Source organism: Schistocerca serialis, chromosome 6 (genome assembly GCF_023864345.2).
Source record: "Schistocerca serialis cubense isolate TAMUIC-IGC-003099 chromosome 6, iqSchSeri2.2, whole genome shotgun sequence".
NCBI classification, from domain to species: Eukaryota; Metazoa; Arthropoda; class Insecta; order Orthoptera; family Acrididae; genus Schistocerca; species Schistocerca serialis.
Genome location: NC_064643.1, coordinates 726973588 through 726994540, shown reverse-complemented (window position 1 = coordinate 726994540; position 20953 = coordinate 726973588).

The following is a 20953-nucleotide window of genomic DNA, read 5'->3' as shown; positions in this document are numbered from 1 at the left end:
CCCTTATACAGTTCCTCCATGATCCCCTATTCAGTGCTAACATTGGTGCCTCTTCTGATGTTAAACCTATTACTTCAAAATCATTCTTTACCGAATCCAGGTACCTTCTCCTCGGTCTGCCCCGACTCCTCCTACCCTCTACTGCTGAATCCATGAGTCTCTTGGGTAACCTTGCTTCTCCCATGCGTGTAACATGACCCCATCATCTAAGCCTGTTCGCCCTGACTGCTACATCTATAGAGTTCATTCCCAGTTTTTCTTTGATTTCCTCATTGTGGACACCCTCCTGCCATTGTTCCCATCTACTAGTACCTGCAATCATCCTAGCTACTTTCATATCCGTAACCTCAACCTTGTTGATAAGGTAACCTGAATCCACCCAGCTTTCGCTCCCGTACAACAAAGTTGGTCGAAAGATTGAACGGTGCACAGATAACTTAGTCTTGGTACTGACTTCCTTCTTGCAGAAGAGAGTAGATCGTAGCTGAGCGCTCACTGCATTAGCTTTGCTACATCTCGCTTCCAGTTCTTTCACTATGTTGCCATCCTGTGAGAATATGCATCCTAAGTACTTGAAACCGTCCACCTGTTCTAACTTTGTTCCTCCTATTTGGCACTCAATCCGTTTATATTTCTTTCCCACTGACATTACTTTCGTTTTGGAGATGCTAATCTTCATACCATAGTCCTTACATTTCTTATCTAGCTCTGAAATATTACTTTGCGAACTTTCAATCGAATCTGCCATCACAACTATGTCATCCGCATATGCAAGACTGCTTATTTTGTGTTCACATATCTTAATCTCACCCAGCCAGTCTATTGTTTTCAACATATGATCCATAAATAATATGAACAACAGTGGAGACAGGTTGCAGCCTTGTCTTACCCCTGAAACTACTCTGAACCATGAACTCAAATTACCGTCAACTGTAACTGCTGCCTGACTATCCATGTAAAGACCTTTAATTGCTTGCAAAAGTTTGCCTCCTATTCCATAATCTTGTAGAACAGACAATAACTTCCTCCTAGCAACCCGGTCATATACCTTTTCTAGATCTATAAAGCATAGATACAATTCCCTGTTTTACTCATAACACTTCTCCATTATTTGCCGTAAGCTAAAGATCTGGTCCTGACAACCTCTAAGAGACCTAAACCCACACTGATTTTCATCCAATTGGTCCTCAACTAATACTCGCACTTTCCTTTCAACAATACCTGAGAAGATTTTACCCACAACGCTGATTAAAGAGATACCTCTGTAGTTGTTACACTCTTTTCTGCTTCCATGTTTAAAGATTGGTGTGATTACTGCTTTTGTCCAGTCTGATGGAACCTGTCCCGACTCCCAGGCCATTTCAATTATCCTGTGTAGCCATTTAAGACCTGACATTCCACTGTATTTGATGAGTTCCGACTTAATTTCATCCACCCCAGCCGCTTTATCGCACTGCAATCTATTGACCATTTTTTCCACTTCCTCAAATGTGATCCTATTTCCATCATCATTCCCATCCCATTCTACCTCGAAATCTGAAACATTACTGATCGCATTTTCACCTACATAGAGCAACTCTTCAAAATATTCCCTCCATCTGCCCAAGGCATCCACAGGATTCACCAGCAGTTTTCCTGACCTGTCCAAAATACTTGTCATTTCCTTCTTACCTCCCTTTCGAAGACTGCTAATTACTCTCCAGAATGGTTTTCCAGCAGCTTGACCCATAGTCTCCAACCTGTTTCCAAAGTCTTCCCACGATTTCTTCTTCGATGCTGCAATTATCTGTTTGGCTTTGTTTCTTTCTTCAACATAACTTTCTCTGTCTACCTGGGTTCTGGTACGTAGCCATTTTTGATACGCCTTCTTTTTCCTTTTACAGGCTGCCTTGACTGTATCATTCCACCAAGCTGTTTGCTTCATCCTACTTTTACACACTACTGTTTCAAGACATTCTTTAGCCACTTCTAGTACTGTGTCCCTGTACCTTGTCCATTCCTTTTCCAATGACTGTAATTGACTACATTCTACTAACTGGTACCTTTCTGAGATCGCTGTTATGTACTTGTGCCTGATTTCCTGATCCTGAAGTTTCTCCACTCTTATCCTCCTACATATGGACCTGACCTCCTGCACTTTCGGCCTCACAATCCCAATTTCACTGCAGATTAAATAATGATCAGTGTCATCAAAGAATCCCCTGAACACACGTGTGTCCCTCACAGCCTTCCTGAATTCCTGATCGGTTATTATATAGTCAATGACAGATCTGGTTCCCCTGCCTTCCCAAGTATACCGGTAAATGTTCTTATGTTTAAAAAAGGAGTTTGTGAGTACTAAGCCCATACTGGCACAGAAATCCAAGAGTTGTTCCCGTTCCTGTTGGCCTCCATATCCTCTCCAAATTTACCCATAACCTTTTCATACCCTTCTGTTCGATTTCCAATCCTGGCGTTAAAATCACCCATGAGCAGAACACTGTCCTTGTCCTTTACTCTAAACACTACATCACTGAGTGCCTCATAAAAACTATCCATCTTATCTTGATCTCTCCCTTCACAATGCGAATATACTGACACAATCCTAATTTTCTTGCTAGACACTGTCAAATCTATCCACATCAGTCGTTCGTTTACATACCTTATTGCAACTACGCTGGGTTCCATTTCTTTCCTGATGTAAAGCCCTACAAAAAAATGGTTCAAATGGCTCTGAGCACTATGGGACTTTACATCTATGTTCAGCAGTCCCCTAGAACTTAGAACTACTTAAACCTAACTAACCTAAGGACAGCACACAACACCCAGCCATCACGAGGCAGAGAAAATCCCTGACCCCGCCGGGAATCGAACCCGGGAACCCGGGCGTGGGAAGCGAGAACGCTACCGCACGACCACGAGATGCGGGCGTAAAGCCCTACACCCCATTGTGCTATTCCTGCTTTGACTCCTGACAGGTAGACCTTGTATTCTCACACTTCCTCTTCTTTCTCACCCCTTACCCGAATGTCACTAATAGCTAAAACGTCCAGCCCCATCTTACTTGCAGCCTCTGCCAGCTCTACCTTCTTCCCAGAGTAGCCCCCATTGATATTAATAGCTCCCCATCTCATTACCATTTGCAGTACAGAAAAATTATATTTCACAAATAAAATGATCTGGTGCAAATCATTTCTTGATCTAGCGTCTTTTAAGTAGTTTCATCAGCGAGAAGAAAAATCAACTTCAGTATATCTGTCTTACGTCTGGAGCCCTGGGCACCGTTAGCTTTCCGCTGTCCTGTGCGCCTCCTTTAATCTGCTGCTAATTTCTTCCATTTACTATTCCGAGTCTTCTTCTTCCCCACACTTTCTCAACTACATTCCTTCCTTACATGAACTTCGGACTGCAGGCACTTTCTTGGCAGTATGCTGCGTGTGCCGTAACGACGTTTTGCTCCGTTTTTTTTTCCCCACTTCCACTGGTTTTCTTTCCTACTCTAATAAGTACTGCTTCGTATTCAATGCATTAGGCATTTTCTAACATTTTTCTCGACAACTAGATACTATTTTTATTGTTTCTTTTTGCCCATTAATCACTTTCATAGACTACTACACAAGAGACAAAACACTTTGCGTATACCTTTCTTAGTTTTACAGTAGTTTTTTTATCTCTACAAACTTTTCGCCCTTTTAGGAGCTGTTTTACTCATATGCGTTTTCTTTTTTATTTACTCTATGTGGTGTACATTTTCTATCACTAAATTTCCTACATTTTACCTGTTCCAAGATATTTCGTTTCATAAATAAAGAGTATTGGGTGGAGCGGGTTTTTTCGGGTCGACATGATTATTCAGTTAATTTTTCCAGAATTTTTCTCCAAGAAGTGGCTAAACTTCCAATATGTCAAAGTCTATCGGACTTCAAAGTTTCAATCAAATATATAATTTACATTTCCGCATCGGTGTGCTATATTACTTCTGAAACCTGTTAGTGTTAACAATATACTCCATTATTTACAAGAGGTACTGATTCTTTCTTGCAGTCAGTTGTTAGCTATTGTTTTTATAAACTTTTACGAGCTAGAAAAGTATTCTGTCTTCGCATATATGATAATGCTCAATGTTATATGGTGTATTATATGTCCAACTTTCTGATGGCGCCTATTTGTTTGGTATGGTTGTAATAAGTAGTGAGAACTTGAAATAAGGATGCTGTGACAACGAGGTAACGTTATAATTTGCTTTACGGAACTGTAAACTGTGTTCTCCGTCTCTTGTTTGTAAATGAATGCGATACAAAGAAGATGATGACGGAGAAAAAAATGCTAAGTAATATAGTGTTCAATTTATCCAATTTTCCGATGGTCGAATTTGAATAGTTAGCTTGTAAAGCGTCGTGAGAATTAAAAAATAATGATACTGCGAAGACCTGGTAATATGCTAATTTATGTTACGGAATTACAAACAGTGTTCTATATATCTTGACTCTGTGTGAATGCGATGTAAACAGGATGATGACTGACGAAGAAAAATCTGTTACTTTTCACTCTAAGGTCCAGTCGCCAACCATACACCTAAATTGCGGGCAACGTCTGAATCTGTCTGTTAGGGTCAACTTACGCTGTAGCTAAAAGTTGAGATTTCAATTTATAAATAATGCAAACTTTTTCGTTTTAATGAGAAACTTCCAAGAGATATTTTTCCGAAATACGGATTTCGTGCGCGATCGCTACGGTCGCAGGTTCGAATCCTGCCTCGGGCATGGATGTGTGTGATGTTAGTTAGGTTTAAGTAGTTCTAAGTTCTAAGGGGCTGACGACCTCAGATGTTAAGTCCCATAGCACTCAGAGCCATTTGAACCATTTTTGAACGGATTGCGTCCTCACAATAAGATTAAAATTTTGAAAGTCAGACTAGCCATTCATGTTGCTTTATCCTGAATGTTTGATACGTTATTCCATAATGGTAAACAAGGATAACCTTTCGTCTACAGTACTTCACAGTAAATGTTTCAAGACTTTAAAATGTTAGTTATATTTTGTGTTTTGAAAAAATCGTACAGGAAGAAATGTACATTTATTTATGCAATTTTATTTACAAAATAACCTTATAATTCATGCTACAAGTAGCAAGAAAGCTAATATTAATTTTGTGTTATTATCGTCATCAACCATTTCACCCTTCTGATGGACAGAGGCCGTCTTCAGGCTTTTCCACACTTTCCAGTCCTCATCTATACTCTTCCACATCTCTCCTGCATGGTTCCTGAACTCGCCTTCGACCTCGCTGTTTTCTTAGTCATTTCTTATCTCTTGGCATCAGCTAAAGATCTTCAAAAAAAATGGTTCAAGTGGCTCTGAGCACTATGGGACTTAACATCTATGGTCATCAGTCCCCTAGAACTTAGAACTACTTAAACCTAACTAACCTAAGGACATCACACAACAGCCAGTCATCACGAGGCAGAGAAAATCCCTGACCCCGCCGGGAATCGAACCCGGGAACCCGGGCGTGGGAAGCGAGAACGCTACCGCACGACCACGAGCTTCGGACTAAAGATCTTCCGTGGTCCATCTTCCACTCATTTCTGTACTGTGACTCCCTCGGTCTCGTTTTGGAAACTATCATGTCTTATATTTCTTATAAACATGTGCTTTTGTTTTAAGGTAATACAAAGCGCTTTGACTAAGTATTTTGTTCATGTAAGAAACTAGATGAAGGGTTAGTATCAGCATTGCCATGCAAAAAATGTTCATAGGCTGGCGTACAGAGACGGGCAGTGCAGTACTATTAATTGAGATATTTTAACCTTTTCAGTGCTGAGTGCGCCGTATTCTTACCGTTACATTTTTAAGATAACGTGTACTTTGAGCATTATTTATTACTGATGTTCCTAAAAATGGATAACGTTGTAAAGGAGCATATTTAAGAAAGTTTTATGTGTGATAGATTTCGAAATAATGCACACTACACAGTCCCACATCACATTGTTTACAGCAGTAGCACGATTCCTTTCGCTTTCTGTTCTTACAGCATAAGATGCGTCTCCTTATAGATGCATGTTATTTTACTGGTGATGGGAAAGTGCTTTTTTCGATGCTGCAATACATTCTCCTCGTCAGTTCTACGACCTCCTGGTGGTAAAGTGCCCCCCGCAACACACCGTTGGGTGGATTGCGGAATATAAATGTAGATGTAGGTAGATGTAGATTTGTTTTCTTAGTGGTACATCTCTAAAATCTCACGAATGAGGCTGCGACGAAATTCGATGATTCAAGACTTTTTTTCGGTATGAACCGTGTAAACTATGTGATAACGTCGCATGTATATGTCTGAGTGAAAAAGATTTTTTTAACCATTTTAGTGTTTTGCGAACACATTCCGTTGAGCTAAGTCGCATTTCGCATTTTTCCACTGCACTCATAGGCTTGTTTTAATCCAATATATATTTTTGTTGAACTATTTTGGTACTGTAAACTCAGGTTACTTGAGCCCAAAACCAAAAAAATGGACCCAAACCCCAAAAAATGTTTTAAATCAGTCCAGGGTCTGCTGTAATGCACATATACATCTGATTAGCCATTTCTTAATAGTGCTACCTAGCGCCTAATGCGCTACGCAATATCTATGCTTTTCGCGCCTTCTCACAGCTCAAGTTAACTGCGTAGTTAAACCAAGGACTGTCGCTGCCGCAGAGCTTCAACATCCACCTCTCTCCACAATTCAGTTGCATGCAAGGTAAAGTGAAATTTACATTCATATACATTCCGTAACAATATAAAAATTTTCGTTTGCCCTTTTTCATAGCCTTGTCATTTACCTTTGAGACCATCCTGTTTCATGGCTCCTTTGGGTACTGGGAGTAGTCTGTGTTTTCTGAGAGTTGGTTACCAGCCATCTACTCAACCCCCTTGCAGGAGGACCAGGATTTTCTTTTGGGGTTATCTCCTTTAGCCGATATGTTCCGGTTATTTAAAGGCGCCGCAAATAAGTTCGCCTTTCATCCTCTCCCACTGACTTTGTGGCCTGTATCCACTGTGTACCATACATTGTCTAGGAGTTTCACGACTCATGCCTTCTTGGATGTGGGAGTAGGTTTTTTTTTGGCAGAGCTGCATTGAAATCCTTGAGATCTGATTGATTTCTCAAATATCAGTGGACATTTCACAGAGTTTTGTTTCTGCAAACAATTATCGGCAGCCTGAGCAGACTCCAGGGTCCTTTTCCAACCTTCGTTTGTCGGAGGATGTTGTTGCTGTTGTGGTCTTCAGTCCTGAGACTGGTTTGATACAGCTCACCATGCTACTCTATCCTGTGCAAGCTTCTTCATTCCCAGTACCAACTGCAGCCTACAGCCTTCTGAATCTGCTTACTGTATTCATCTCTTGGTCACCCTCTACGATCTTTACCCTCCACGCTGCCCTCCAGTACTAAATTGGTGATCCCTTGATGCCTCAGAACATGTCCTACCAACCGATCCCTTCTTCTAGTCAAGTTGTGCCACAAACTCCTCTTCTCCCCAATTCTATTCAATACCTCCTCATTAGTTATGTGATCTATCCATCTAATCTTCAGCATTCTTCTGTAGCACCACATTTCGAAAGGTTCTATTCTCTTCTTGTCTAAACTATTCATCGTCCACGTTTCACTTCCATACACCCCATACAAATACTTTCAGAAACGACTTCCTAACACTTAAATCTATACTCGATGTTAACAAATTTCTCTTCTTCAGAAACGCTTTCCTTGCCGTTGCCAGTCTACATTTTATATCCTCCCTACTTCGACCATCATCAGTTATTTTGCTCCCCAAGTAGCAAAACTCCTTTACTACTTTAAGTGTCTCATTTCTTAATCTAATTCCCTCAGCATCACCCGACTTAATTCGACTACATTCCATTATCCTTGTTTTGCATTTGTTGATGTTCATCTTACACCCTCCTTTCAAGATACTGTCCGTTCCGTTCAACTGCTCTTCCAAGTCCTTTGCTGTTTTTGACAGTATTACAATGTCATCAGCGAACCTTAAAGTTTTTATTTCTTCTCCATAGATTTTAAAACTTACTCGAATTTTTCTTTTGTTTCCTTTACTGCTTGCTCAATATACAGATTGAATAGCATCGAGGAGAGGCTACAACCCTGTCTCACTCCCTTCCCATCCGCTGCTTCCCTTTCATGTCCCTCGACTCTTATAACTGCCCTCTGGTTTCTGAACAAATTGTAAATAGCCTTTCGCTCCCTGTATTTTACCCCTGCCACCTTCAGAATTTGAAAGAGAGTATTCCAGTCAACATTGTCAAAAGCTTTCTCTAAGTCTTCAAATGCTAGAAACTTAGGTTTGCCTTTCCTTAAACTTTCTTCTAAGATAAGTCGTAGGGTCAGTATTGCCTCATGTGTTCCAACATTTCTACGGAATCCAAGAGCCCCCTAAGGGGACTACTCTTTGTCTGGAATCTCACCAACTGACCTGTCTGGCATGAGAGACCCTACCAGGAGCACAGCTCCCTCCAGCACTGCTCAATGGATCACTGATACACACAAACCTCTCCACCTCCCTCAGTGATAAAATTCAAGATTACAGAAGAAAATGGAAGAACATCTACAAAGAATGGAGAGTGAGAGACTTCCCTTAAAGGCAAGAAATTGTAAGTGTCATGGGAGCAAAGACAGAGGAAGACAGCGACTGAGATGAGTACCGTAACAGGCAATTCCTGCCTAATACCTGAAGAGAAGATGAAGATGAACAATATAACAATTGTTCGAATTATATAGGTAACGAACTCCTGGTAAACTTTATATATTTGATGAACAATGTGCTTGCAACCTAAAAATGAGATTAATTGGACCCAGCCCAGAAGTAGGTTTTTTAAGTAGCCCTTAGCGCTATATTTCAATTGCACACTTCCAAATTTCACTGCAAAATTTTGTACATCATTAAGTTTTATCAATTTACCTCATTACAGGACTTGTACACTGTTCGTTTTTTTTTTACTTGTAGATCTGGAGCCAAAGAAGACTCGAAATTATAAAAAAAAGTACCCTGGGAGCAGAACATATACGGACTTTGCAACAGAAAAATAGCAAGAATGTTTAAATGCTGTAAGGTCTGGAGAAATGTGTCAAACAGTAGCCTCAGCATATTTCTAGATAAGTAGGCTTACGATCAAAAAGGGGACTGAAGAATAACCGATTGAATAAACCTGTACATCCGACCGTGTTTACTACTGAAGAGGAGTTGGGCTTCGCCAGCCACAAAGATAAAATTTGTGATTTCAGATTTCCCGCGAATGAAGTGGAATTTCGATTTATTTTCGAGTCGTACCTGGCAGTGCATCGAAGAGCAGTGAGATGTTTCCGAAACAACACTGAGCTGGTAAAATTGTTTTTCAAGAGGTTTCCCCAGTTATCTAGCAGATTTGCAGGCAACCTAAAAAGAACTCGTGCTGCCATCAATGAATCAGTTATTACCGAGTATATTGAAAATGTGAGTGCTTTGACTAAAGACGTTCCACCAGAAACATTTACATTTACAATGAAAGCAGCGTGCCTGATGATCCTGATAGGAACGAGTTAATTTGCCACCGATGTTGCAAATATTCAGGGAAAATAATAAACTCTACAATGACTAATGTCACTGTAATGTTTCGTGGCGATGCTGCAGGGTCATCTCTTCCGCCATACATAATACGGAAAGCGGAACACATTTGGACAACGTGGACGGAAAACGGACAAGTGGATGCTATGTACAACCTAGGGAAGCATGGTTGGATTGACCATGCAACATTTGACTATTGGTTTATCGCCCAGCTTCTGCCTGTGCTCAAGTGACAAGAAGACACTAAGATTCCAATTGGGGATAATTTTTCATCCAATCTCTGCTGAAGTGTTGTTAAGCTCTGTGAAGAGCACAATATACAATTTGTGTACGTGCCACCAAATTCCTGATTTTGACACAACCGCTCGATGTAGCCTACTTTAAGCCACTGAAAGCTAAACGTAGAGATATTTTAACCAACTGGAAAGAGTCTAAAGCTGGAAAGAAATCAGCGTCTTTGCCTACAGATAAGTTTCCCATGTTACTAAAAACTGTATTAGACTAGATGGAGTATAAGTTGCCAAGTAATCTGAAAGCAGGTTTTAAGAAAACTGGCATTTTCGCCTCAAATAAGGATGAAATTATATCTCCTTTGCCGAAACCAGATAGATCAGTAAACTTATATCTTGTTGGGGACGCTTTCTTAGCTCACCTTCATCAAACTGAGCCTGAGTTTTTAAAGCCCCAGGCTAGGAAAAGAAAAATTCAAGCTGCACCAGATAAAAGCATCCGATCTCTGATATTCAGCCTGAAGAAGTGGAAACTTCGTCTTCCGACAGGCGAAGAGAAGATGAACATATCTGAAACGCAGTTGCAGAGAAAAAAGCGCCTCCGAAGGAAAAACGAAACTCCACGAAAGAAAGTTTTGCGGGACAGCATCTGAGGGCGAGGACGCTTACAGAATTAGATATTCCGGAGAAAGCGACCTACTTTTTTTTTAAGATGAAATTTTTACGCCAACTAATGAGCATTTTGAAATTCATTTGAAACTACCGGTCTCATATCCACCCCTTCTGAGTAATCTTCCACACAACGAAAATGAAGTAGTTGGGGAAATACTAAAGGTTCCCTACAAGAACAGGATTTTGTTGTTGTCGCTTGGAATAATGTGTTATTTCCAGGTCAAATAATGACTGACTGCGACAACGGTGCCATTGTTGACTGCATGACACCGACGAGAAAAGCCTGTAAATGACCTACAGAAAAGGACACTTTCTTGCACAGGTGGTGTGACGTAAAAAACATTAATCCACCCACTTTAATTAGAGGGGGCTTGTTTTGAGTCGCAAATAAACTAACTTCATTGTGCACTGTAATTTATTATTACGACTACATACAGTGGTGTAAACGAGTGATAACGTATTTCTTTCAGTCAAACACAGTTTATTACGTGTTTTTTAGAATACTTTGAAATTAAATGTCAAATGCAGTGAACATTCTTTAAACCAAAATACCTGTAAATGTCTTTATTTCCAGAGCCCAGGCCCTACGTGTATCTGACCCAGCATTAAACTGCTTTTTTACATGGAAAATAATACTTGGGTGCAAGTTACACAAACCCAGGAGTTACGTGAACCTACTTTTCCATAATTTATTACATAAACATAAAAATAAAAATCAGGTCTGAAACAGACAATGTATTAGAAAAAAATCACAAATATAAAATAATTTACGATATTAGCAAAATTATTGGTTTTAGGCTATCATTTGGTACTAAACGTACAAAAAGTACACTTTTTGGGTCAAGAAAGGTCAGTTTATTAGTTTGGTGTTAGTTTGGCGGTCAGTCTTCACAGCTGATTTCAGTTGAGCTCTATGGCACGTCATCTACATATATATTTACTGTGCCACTGCAAAGCCACCAAAATGTCTGTTGATCCATGTTCCATCTCAGCTCTTTGCAATTGTGGTCTCTCTTTCCTGTTCATGCTGACTGTACCTGGTACATTTGTTCTCTTTCATACAGGTAGTGGAAGAGAAATGGACTTTTGTACCAATTGTCCACACAGGGCATGTGTTTTATAGCGTGAATTTATTAAGAAAGCCTTGAAAAGTATATATCCAGTGTTAGCATTCCTGTCACGCTTAGCTCCTGTTAGCACTACATACACGATGACTGTACACGAATATATAAGTCGAAAGTAGTTAAGGGTTAAGAGGACATGAGGACGTATTGCAGTAATGAAGTTGCAGAACACTTGGCAGTCTGTGCAGCTTTGTGCTGGGTCCAACACACTTCCAGTGGGAGCAGTTTTTCCGCGGGTCGACAATAACTTAGAGCTATTGTACTCGTCTTTTACATTATGAAAAGATACAAGCTTATGGGGAATATTTTATCTACTTAAAATACTGCAAGGAAGATGAAATTGATGGACAGAGACAGAAGAACGTTAAAAGGGATTGTTGTTTATGACAATACGCCAAGTTCGAAAGCGAGTGCAATCCTCACTCTAACAGAGCTTACTATCAAATGAAATATCCGCAGCTCGTGGTCTTGCGGTAGTGTTCTTGCGTCTCAGGCACGGGGTCCCGGGTTCGATTCCCGGCGGGTTCAGAGATGTTCGCTGCCTCGAGGTGACTGGGTGTTGTGTGTCCTTCATCATCATTGACTCGCAAGTCGCCGAAGAAGAAGAAGAAGAAGAAGAAGAAGAAGAAGAAAGGGACTTGCAATACGGCGGCCGAACTCCCCTGCATGGGGCATCCCGGCAAACAGTACCATACGATCATTTCATTTCATCAAATTAAATAATCTGACGAAACGGTGCATATCATCGGCGAGCGTACGCCTTAGTGGACGTTGTCACATTCTAAAATGCCTTTCCGGGTATGTGACCTCGTCACTATCTGTAGCCGCGCGGTTTGAGACACCATGTCGCCGATTGCGCGGCCCGTCCCGCCCGAGGTTCGAGTCCTCCCTCGGGCATGGTGTTGTTCTTAGCATAAGTTTGTTTAAGTTAAAGTAGTGTGTAAGTCTAGCAGTTTGGCCCCTCAGGAATTCACACACATTTGGACATTTGAATACTATCTGTACTTATTATAAATTAAAGTCTCCCGACGCGTTTTTCTTTCTGTATGTGAAAGCTAGTCTCAGGAACTGATGTAGGCGTTTTGATACGGTTTTCTCTAATCGGCTGATTCAGGAGGAAATTTTATTTACATACGAGAGGCATTCAACAAGTAATGGGACAGATTCTTTTTGTAGGCCGATGTCAGTTAAAAAATGTTTTATGAACTTTAGACAGGTCGCAGCGCTATACGTAGCCTTCAAAAGGATGTCTCTAACGCAGATGCGTTTCAAGCAGAGATCTGTCATTCATTTTCTTTCGACGGAAAACAAGAGGATCTCAAAAAAAAAAAAAAAAAAAAAAACGGTTCTAATGGCTCTGAGCACTATGGGACTTAACTTCTGAGGTCATCAGTCCCCTAGAACTTAGAACTACTTAAACCTAACTAAGGACATCACACACATCCACGCCCGAAGCAGGATTCGAACCTGCGACCGTAGCGGTCGCGCGGTTCCAGGCTGTAGCACCTAGAACCGTTCGGCCACCCCGGCTGGCAGGGGATCTCAGATATCCAAAGAAGAGTTCAAAATATCTGTCGAGACCTGGTAGTTAACAAAAGCACGATGACTCGTTGGGCGAGATGTCTATCAAAGTAGAGTGATCCTGTCCTATCTCCTGCGTAGGGTCCGCAGCACACAGTTGCGACTCCTGCAATGTTGGAGCGTGTAAAGAGCGTGTTCGTCGCCACAAAAATGCAAACTTCTTTCTCCTTCTCCTGCGCGCCTGAGAGGAGCCCAGAAAACTTAAGTGGATTGTTCTTCCTCTTCTATCTTACAACCCGGATCTCGCACCTTCCGGCTTCCGTCTGTTTAGTACAATTAAGGATGCATTCCGCAGGGAGCAGTACGTGGATGTCGGGGGAGGGGGGGGTTATTGATGCAGTAAGACGCTGGCGCGGATGTGGACCAGTGGAATAGCACCATGCGGTAAGATAGCGAAAGTCGTCGGTAGACCGTGCTATCGAACGTCAACGTTGAGTGTGCTGAGTTCAACGTGCTGCTGAACGCTCAGAAATGATGCGACATGTATGTGCACACGGTACGTGGGCCCCAATGTGGTATGCCCGATCGCAACGCACTCCAGCGGCAGTTGTGGGATGTTTCTGGTTCGTAAATCACACTGTTTACTCAACGGGCGAGAGTAAATTTCCCACTTAGCTCTATTGAAATGCACATTTCCTCCATTGCCCATATCCTAGTCACCCTCTTGTATTTGTAATATACACAAACAAAAACTACAATATGTCTGTACATGTTTTGAGACAAAATGGAAAGTACAATCAATAAGGGCACCGGCTTATAAAAGTTCCATTACAAACAGTGCGACACAAATTTTCAATAGTTCTACACATAAGATTAACATTATTTTACCTTTCCCACATTTTACTAAAATCCTAAGATCTTTCTTGCTTGATCCATGTTCCTCCCCAATAGCAGAATATTTACAACATGTGAATTACGAAACTCAAAAGAAAAAGGAACAAAATATCTTTATACAAATAGCGCAAGCTGTCCTGTAGATTAAGCTAATCGAACAAACTCACTCCTCACAAAAAAGGTGAAGTTATATTTACATAACATCAAATATTGCAGCATATACTTACATTAAACTAATAATAAAGCATCAGAACCTATTAAATACGCGAATGTTAGGAAAAAAATATGAAGACTTAGCGACACACGAACCATCATCATGTATCTCGCAACTGGCTGTGAATCTCTAACGCTACTCACTACGCTTAAGTGACGAAATTGCAGTTGAGGCCAATTATAACATGTTGCCACTTGCTAAATGCTTTAATCGTAGCTATGTTACTAATTGATATTTAATTATAACAAATTGTACCAAGAACAATGTGTTTTTGGTGGATCCTCAGTGTGTCGCTACCTTCAAATGACATACTCTCATAATAAGCAAGTTGCAACAATTATTTTGCAACGAATCAGATGTTTCTCATTATTTTATTGCTACTAACACAGTTACCAACGGGTTTTCGAGTGATACTGAATTTGCTGGTGCTCATAAACGACATATATGCGTATAGGCTTGAACTGAATGCCAATATGGCGCCTCACAGGCCCCGAAGGGAGATGGCGTTCATGTGACGTAAGTGGTGTTGCGCCATCCGATTGGTCAACGCTCAGACGCACGCCCAGAATATCTGACATGCTAGATATTGCTCACCACGTTCGGAAAGACTGCCGCTATGACGTGAGAAACTCGGCACGCTCAACGCTAGGATGCACGGTCCGTGTGCCGACGGCGTAAGGCCCTCGCATTGAACGGGGATTGCGTTGAAAAATAGCATTTTGTATCCAAAAGACTGGAGAAGAATATGGTGTACTGGAATCGTGAATAAAGAAACCTGCTTTCAGAATACAAGTGTGATATATTACTTATTGAACGTCCCTCGTACTTTATAACCGCTATGCCAGACAGTTCATTCGGCCATAGATAACGACAGGGCGAAACACAACTCTCTCTGTTCGCCCATGAGACCCAGAAAACAGTGGATACTCGCGTCTGGGTTGAAGACATGTTCCTTGACTTCCAGAAGGCGTTAGACACATTTCCACACAGCCGTCTAATAGGAAAAAAAGGAGCGTACGGAATATCAGAAGACTTCACGGCAAATAGAACACGGCAACACATTGTCAACGGAGAGAAATCTCCAGACGCAAAATTAACTTCCGGCATACCCCAGGAAAGTGTTACGTGATCACTACTTTTCAGAATGGCCAAGTGGATAACGGCGAAAGTTCCACGAGGTTTTGCGTTCAAAAATGGTCATCAGTCGCCTAGAACTTAGAACTAATTAAACTTAACTAACCTAAGGACATCACACACATCCATGCCCGAGGCAGGATTCGAACCTGCGACCGTAGCGGTCGCTCGGCTCCAGACTGTAGCGCCTAGAACCGCACGGCCACTCCGGCCGGTCGAGGTTTTGCGTGGAAGATGCTGTCGTACACGAGTACAGAGAAATCGCAATTCAAGAAAAATGCAGTGAAATTCAGGAAGACATGCAGAGATAGACATTTAGTACAGGATTAACAACTGGCTCTCGGCCGGCCGGAGTGGCGAGCGGTTAAAGGCGCTACAGTCTGGAACCGCACGACCGCTACGGTCGCAGGTTCGAATCCTGCCTCGGGCATGGATGTGTGTGATGTCCTTAGGTTAGTTAGGTTTAAGTAGTTCTAAGTTCTAGGGGACTTATGACCACAGCAGTTGAGTCCCATAGTGCTCAGAGCCATTTGAACCATTTTGAACTGGCTCTCGACGTAGACAAATATAATCCATTGCCCATAAAAAGGCAGAAAAATTCATTAATGCATGTTTATACTCTTGCAGAACAATCACTGGAAACAGTCGCACCTATAAAATATCTAGCACTATGGGTACAGAGCGTTTCAGAGTGGAACGACTACATAAAACTAATCGCAAGTAAGACAGATGCCAGGCCGAGATCCACTGGAAGAATACTCAGGAAATGCAGTCCACACACAAAGGAGGTGGCTTAAAAAACTCTCGTTCAACCAGCACTTGAGTATTGCTATTTAGTCTGGGACCATAACTACTTAGGATTGACAGAGGAAATAGAGAAAAGCCAAAAAAAGTGCAATACGTTGCTTCACAGCTTCATTTACTAAGCGCGAAACCGTGACGGAGACTCTGGGCTGACTCCAGAGGCAGACGCTGTAAGAGAGGACCTTCAGCGTCAAAATGTGGTTTACTGTTGAAGTTTCAGGAGCGTACGTCCCTAGAACGGTTAAGCAATATGTTGCTTCACCCCACGTGTATCTAACGACAAGAGCAAGAAGGTAAGATTAGAAAGATGCGGCCTCACACGGTGTCTTACCAGCAATGGATATGCCTCCATACCTTTGCTTCTGGAACGGAAAAAGAGGTACGTAACAATGGTATACAATGTACCCTCGGCCACACAGCATAAGATGGATTGCGGAATACAACTGTAGATGCAGATGTAGTATGTCATATTGACCAACGTTTCAGCTACTGTTACAAGTTACCTTCATCAGCATGGAGCACGTCGGTCAATATAGCAGCATCACAGCACGATCATTTGTCCCGAAAACTTTTACTGGGCTGCAGAAGCAATATTAGTAGTTGCCAAGACTTTTTTAAACGAGGTGAACGCAAATCTCATCCTTCAGTAGTGCTCAAAATGTTAAACACAGAGATGTGATACCATGAGACTAGTTCTACACCGTCCTTTATACACTCCTGGAAATGGAAAAAAGAACACATTGACACCGGTGTGTCAGACCCACCATACTTGCTCCGGACACTGCGAGAGGGCTGTACAAGCAATGATCACACGCACGGAACAGCGGACACACCAGGAACCGCGGTGTTGGCCGTCGAATGGCGCTAGCTGCGCAGCATTTGTGCACCGCCGCCGTCAGTGTCAGCCAGTTTGCCGTGGCATACGGAGCTCCATCGCAGTCTTTAACACTGGTAGCATGCCGCGACAGCGTGGACGTGAACCGTATGTGCAGCTGACGGACTTTGAGCGAGGGCGTATAGTGGGCATGCGGGAGGCCGGGTGGACGTACCGCCGAATTGCTCAACACGTGGGGCGTGAGGTCTCCACAGTACATCGATGTTGTCGCCAGTGGTCGGCGGAAGGTGCACGTGCCCGTCGACCTGGGACCGGACCGCAGCGACGCACGGATGCACGCCAAGACCGTAGGATCCTACGCAGTGCCGTAGGGGACCGCACCGCCACTTCCCAGCAAATTAGGGACACTGTTGCTCCTGGGGTATCGGCGAGGACCATTCGGAACCGTCTCCATGAAGCTGGGCTACGGTCCCGCACACCGTTAGGCCGTCTTCCGCTCACGCCCCAACATCGTGCAGCCCGCCTCCAGTGGTGTCGCGACAGGCGTGAATGGAGGGACGAATGGAGACGTGTCGTCTTCAGCGATGAGAGTCGCTTCTGCCTTGGTGCCAATGATGGTCGTATGTGTGTTTGGCGCCGTGCAGGTGAGCGCCACAATCAGGACTGCATACGACCGAGGCACACAGGGCCAACACCCGGCATCATGGTGTGGGGAGCGATCTCCTACACTGGCCGTACACCACTGGTGATCGTCGAGGGGACACTGAATAGTGCACGGTACATCCAAACCGTCATCGAACCCATCGTTCTACCATTCCTAGACCGGCAAGGGAACTTGCTGTTCCAACAGGACAATGCACGTCCGCATGTATCCCGTGCCACCCAACGTGCTCTAGAAGGTGTAAGTCAACTACCCTGGCCAGCAAGATCTCCGGATCTGTCCCCCATTGAGCATGTTTGGGACTGGATGAAGCGTCGTCTCACGCGGTCTGCACGTCCAGCACGAACGCTGGTCCAACTGAGGCGCCAGGTGGAAATGGCATGGCAAGCCGTTCCACGGGACTACATGCAGCATCTCTACGATCGTCTCCATGGGAGAATAGCAGCCTGCATTGCTGCGAAAGGTGGATATACACTGTACTAGTACCGACATTGTGCATGCTCTGTTGCCTGTGTCTATGTGCCTGTGGTTCTGTCAGTGTGATCAAGTGATGTATCTGACCCCAGGAATGTGTCAATAAAGTTTCCCCTTCCTGGGACAATGAATTCACGGTGTTCTTATTTCAATTTCCAGGAGTGTATAAATGGACATGTGAAACATATTTTCAGTCTTCGTTCAGTTTTCGTCATCGCAGTTTTATCCTTACTGATACACGAATAACGGCGAAGGTGCTGTACGAGAGCTACACCTATGTTGTCGTACAAGGTAATATTCCACGGAACGCCTCCCCTCTTGACGAGGCCGTGAACTTAATACCATCACGTTCCGGTGATGACGCGGTGCCCTGTTGCTGTCTCTAATGAATGCGTGCCTCATTTATAGTATTATTTATAGCGTTCATTTAGTACGACAGTTTCAAGGCGAGCATTGTAATTTTCGGGAGCCGCTATTTATGACAAGTCGGCACTATTAGCCGGTCGGAAACCAGTTTACCGGCGGTCTAATTAACGAAGCGCGGGCAATTTATCCCCAGATAAGCGGGCCGTGCGTGCGCCGCGATCCCGGAACGAGAAGTGATAACGGGAAGCTGCGGGAGGTAGAAAGATGGAGAGTAGACGATATGGATAATCTGCAAAAGCAAATTAGAAAAGTCAAGTCCCGTCTAGTTTATGGCTTTCGCCGTTCGCACCGTTAATTAAAGATAACAGCCTCCTAAACTTGGATGTTTCTGTAGCTGCGAGATTCCACATCTTCGGCGTCAAAGTGAGCGAAAAAGTTATTCAGCTCCAGTGAAGCAAACCGTAACGAAGATGTTATTCTGGGAAAAGCAGACCCGTTTGGAAAGAGCGTCCGAGTGTCTACAACAGAGAAAATGTACACAACTTGATTTCTTCCACAGAGTCATGATCATATAGAGACAATCAACAGTTGAAGCGATCAGCCTTTATTCAGTTTCCGGGTGACACGACATAGGACTCGCATTCGGAAGTATAAAGTCGAAATGTCTGTTCGGCCATCCTGTGGCTTTCCCGTGGTTTGTCTTGTTCTAAAATTTTCTCATTCATTATTATTTTCCATTTGACTCGATTCTTTCCTCTGAAAGCCATTATACTTTATCATATTTGCAGGTGAAGTTGTAACATATTACGTCTTGGCGCAATCTGTAAACTGCTCTTTGTAAAATATCTTCTGTTTCCTGTATGATTATCTAGTCAGCAGCACCCAACAAAGTATTTAGTGCTGCACTAGGTCTTATTTTATTTCCTAGGAGTATTTTATCTTCCCGTTTCATGAAGTGGTGGTCAGTACAATATGTAAATTAAATAACGTGGGTGATAGACTGCGCCTTTGTCAAATTTCATTTGGCGTTTTAGATCCTGAACTTAAAACTGCTTTTATATTTACATGTAGACTCTATATAGTATTAATAAGATGACTAGGAAATCATTTTATTTCCAATATTTTCCACAAAAGGGATCCTTTTACCTTATCAAAGGCTTTGTCAAAGTCAGTAAACGCGTTTCTAAGCCAAATTACCGATGTTCCTCAGTAATTCGTCCTATTTCGAGGGTTGTCCAGAAGCCGGCCGCTGTGGCCGATCGGTTCTAGGCGCTTTAGTCCTGAACCTCACTGCTGCTACAGTCGCAGGTTCGAATCCTGCCTTGGGCATGGATGTGTGTGATGTCCTTAGGTTAGTTAGGTTTAAGTAGTTCTAAGACTAGGGGATTGATGACCTCAGATGTAAGTCCCATAGTGCTTAGAGCCATTTGAACCATTTTGTTGTCCAGAAAGTAAGTTCCGATCAGTCACGAAATGAGCACCACAGTGAAGATCCAATGAAGCTTTGCACAGATGTGTTGGGTAGTGTCTCTAGTATGATCGTCGATCGCATCAAGACGCTCTTTTCAGTTGTGAGCGCACTGTGAGCGAGTGAGGGTGCCTAGAACAACATTGTCGCCAAGTAGGAGGGCCCACTGAGAGGCTTCGCCTTAATGAATGCAGCCCTCTCAACACAACTGCCACGCACTTCCTTGGTTCAAATGGCTCTGAGCACTATGGGACTTAACTTCTGAGGTCATTAGTCCCCTAGAACTTAGAACTAGTTAAACCTAACTAACCTAAGGACATCACAAACATCCATGCCCGAGGCAGGATTCGAACCTGCGACCGTAGCGGTCTTGCGGTTCCAGACTGCAGCGCCTTTAACCGCACGGCCACTTCGGCCGGCAGCGGGAAGAGAAGGTGATGTTCACAGCCACAGGGCACGTGGCAGAGGGCCTTTTCGGCCGACGGGCGGCAGGGGACCTCCAGCATGGCCACACGATTTCCTCTGTCCTGATTGGCCAGGAGCTGGGAAAACCGCGGGGGTGGCATGGAAAGCTCCGAAGCCTCGCCCAAGCAGCACTCGAGGGAGGCGCGTGATCGAGATTGCCCACCTCAGTGCTGACTTGCTGCTGCCAGGTCATGGGACGAGAAAATTACAGGCAGCTGAAGCTACCGGCTAATGCTTGACCATAACAAGAGAATGAAATAAACCTTTTGAATCCCCTACTACCTGGCTCAACCGTACAGTATTGCATGTTGGCCGAGGGGGTTTCAAGAAGATTAATCCAGTTGCATAAGACTATATTTTCTACATGAATGACGATAGAAATTTTGGATTAATTTTAAATTACACATCGAAACTAAAATTCATATTGGTGGTAATTGTAAGTTGCTGGTTCGTGTGGTCACCGGTAAGGGTGTCCTTGGGACAGCTAGCTCTCTAGATCTCTGGTTCAGCAAACAA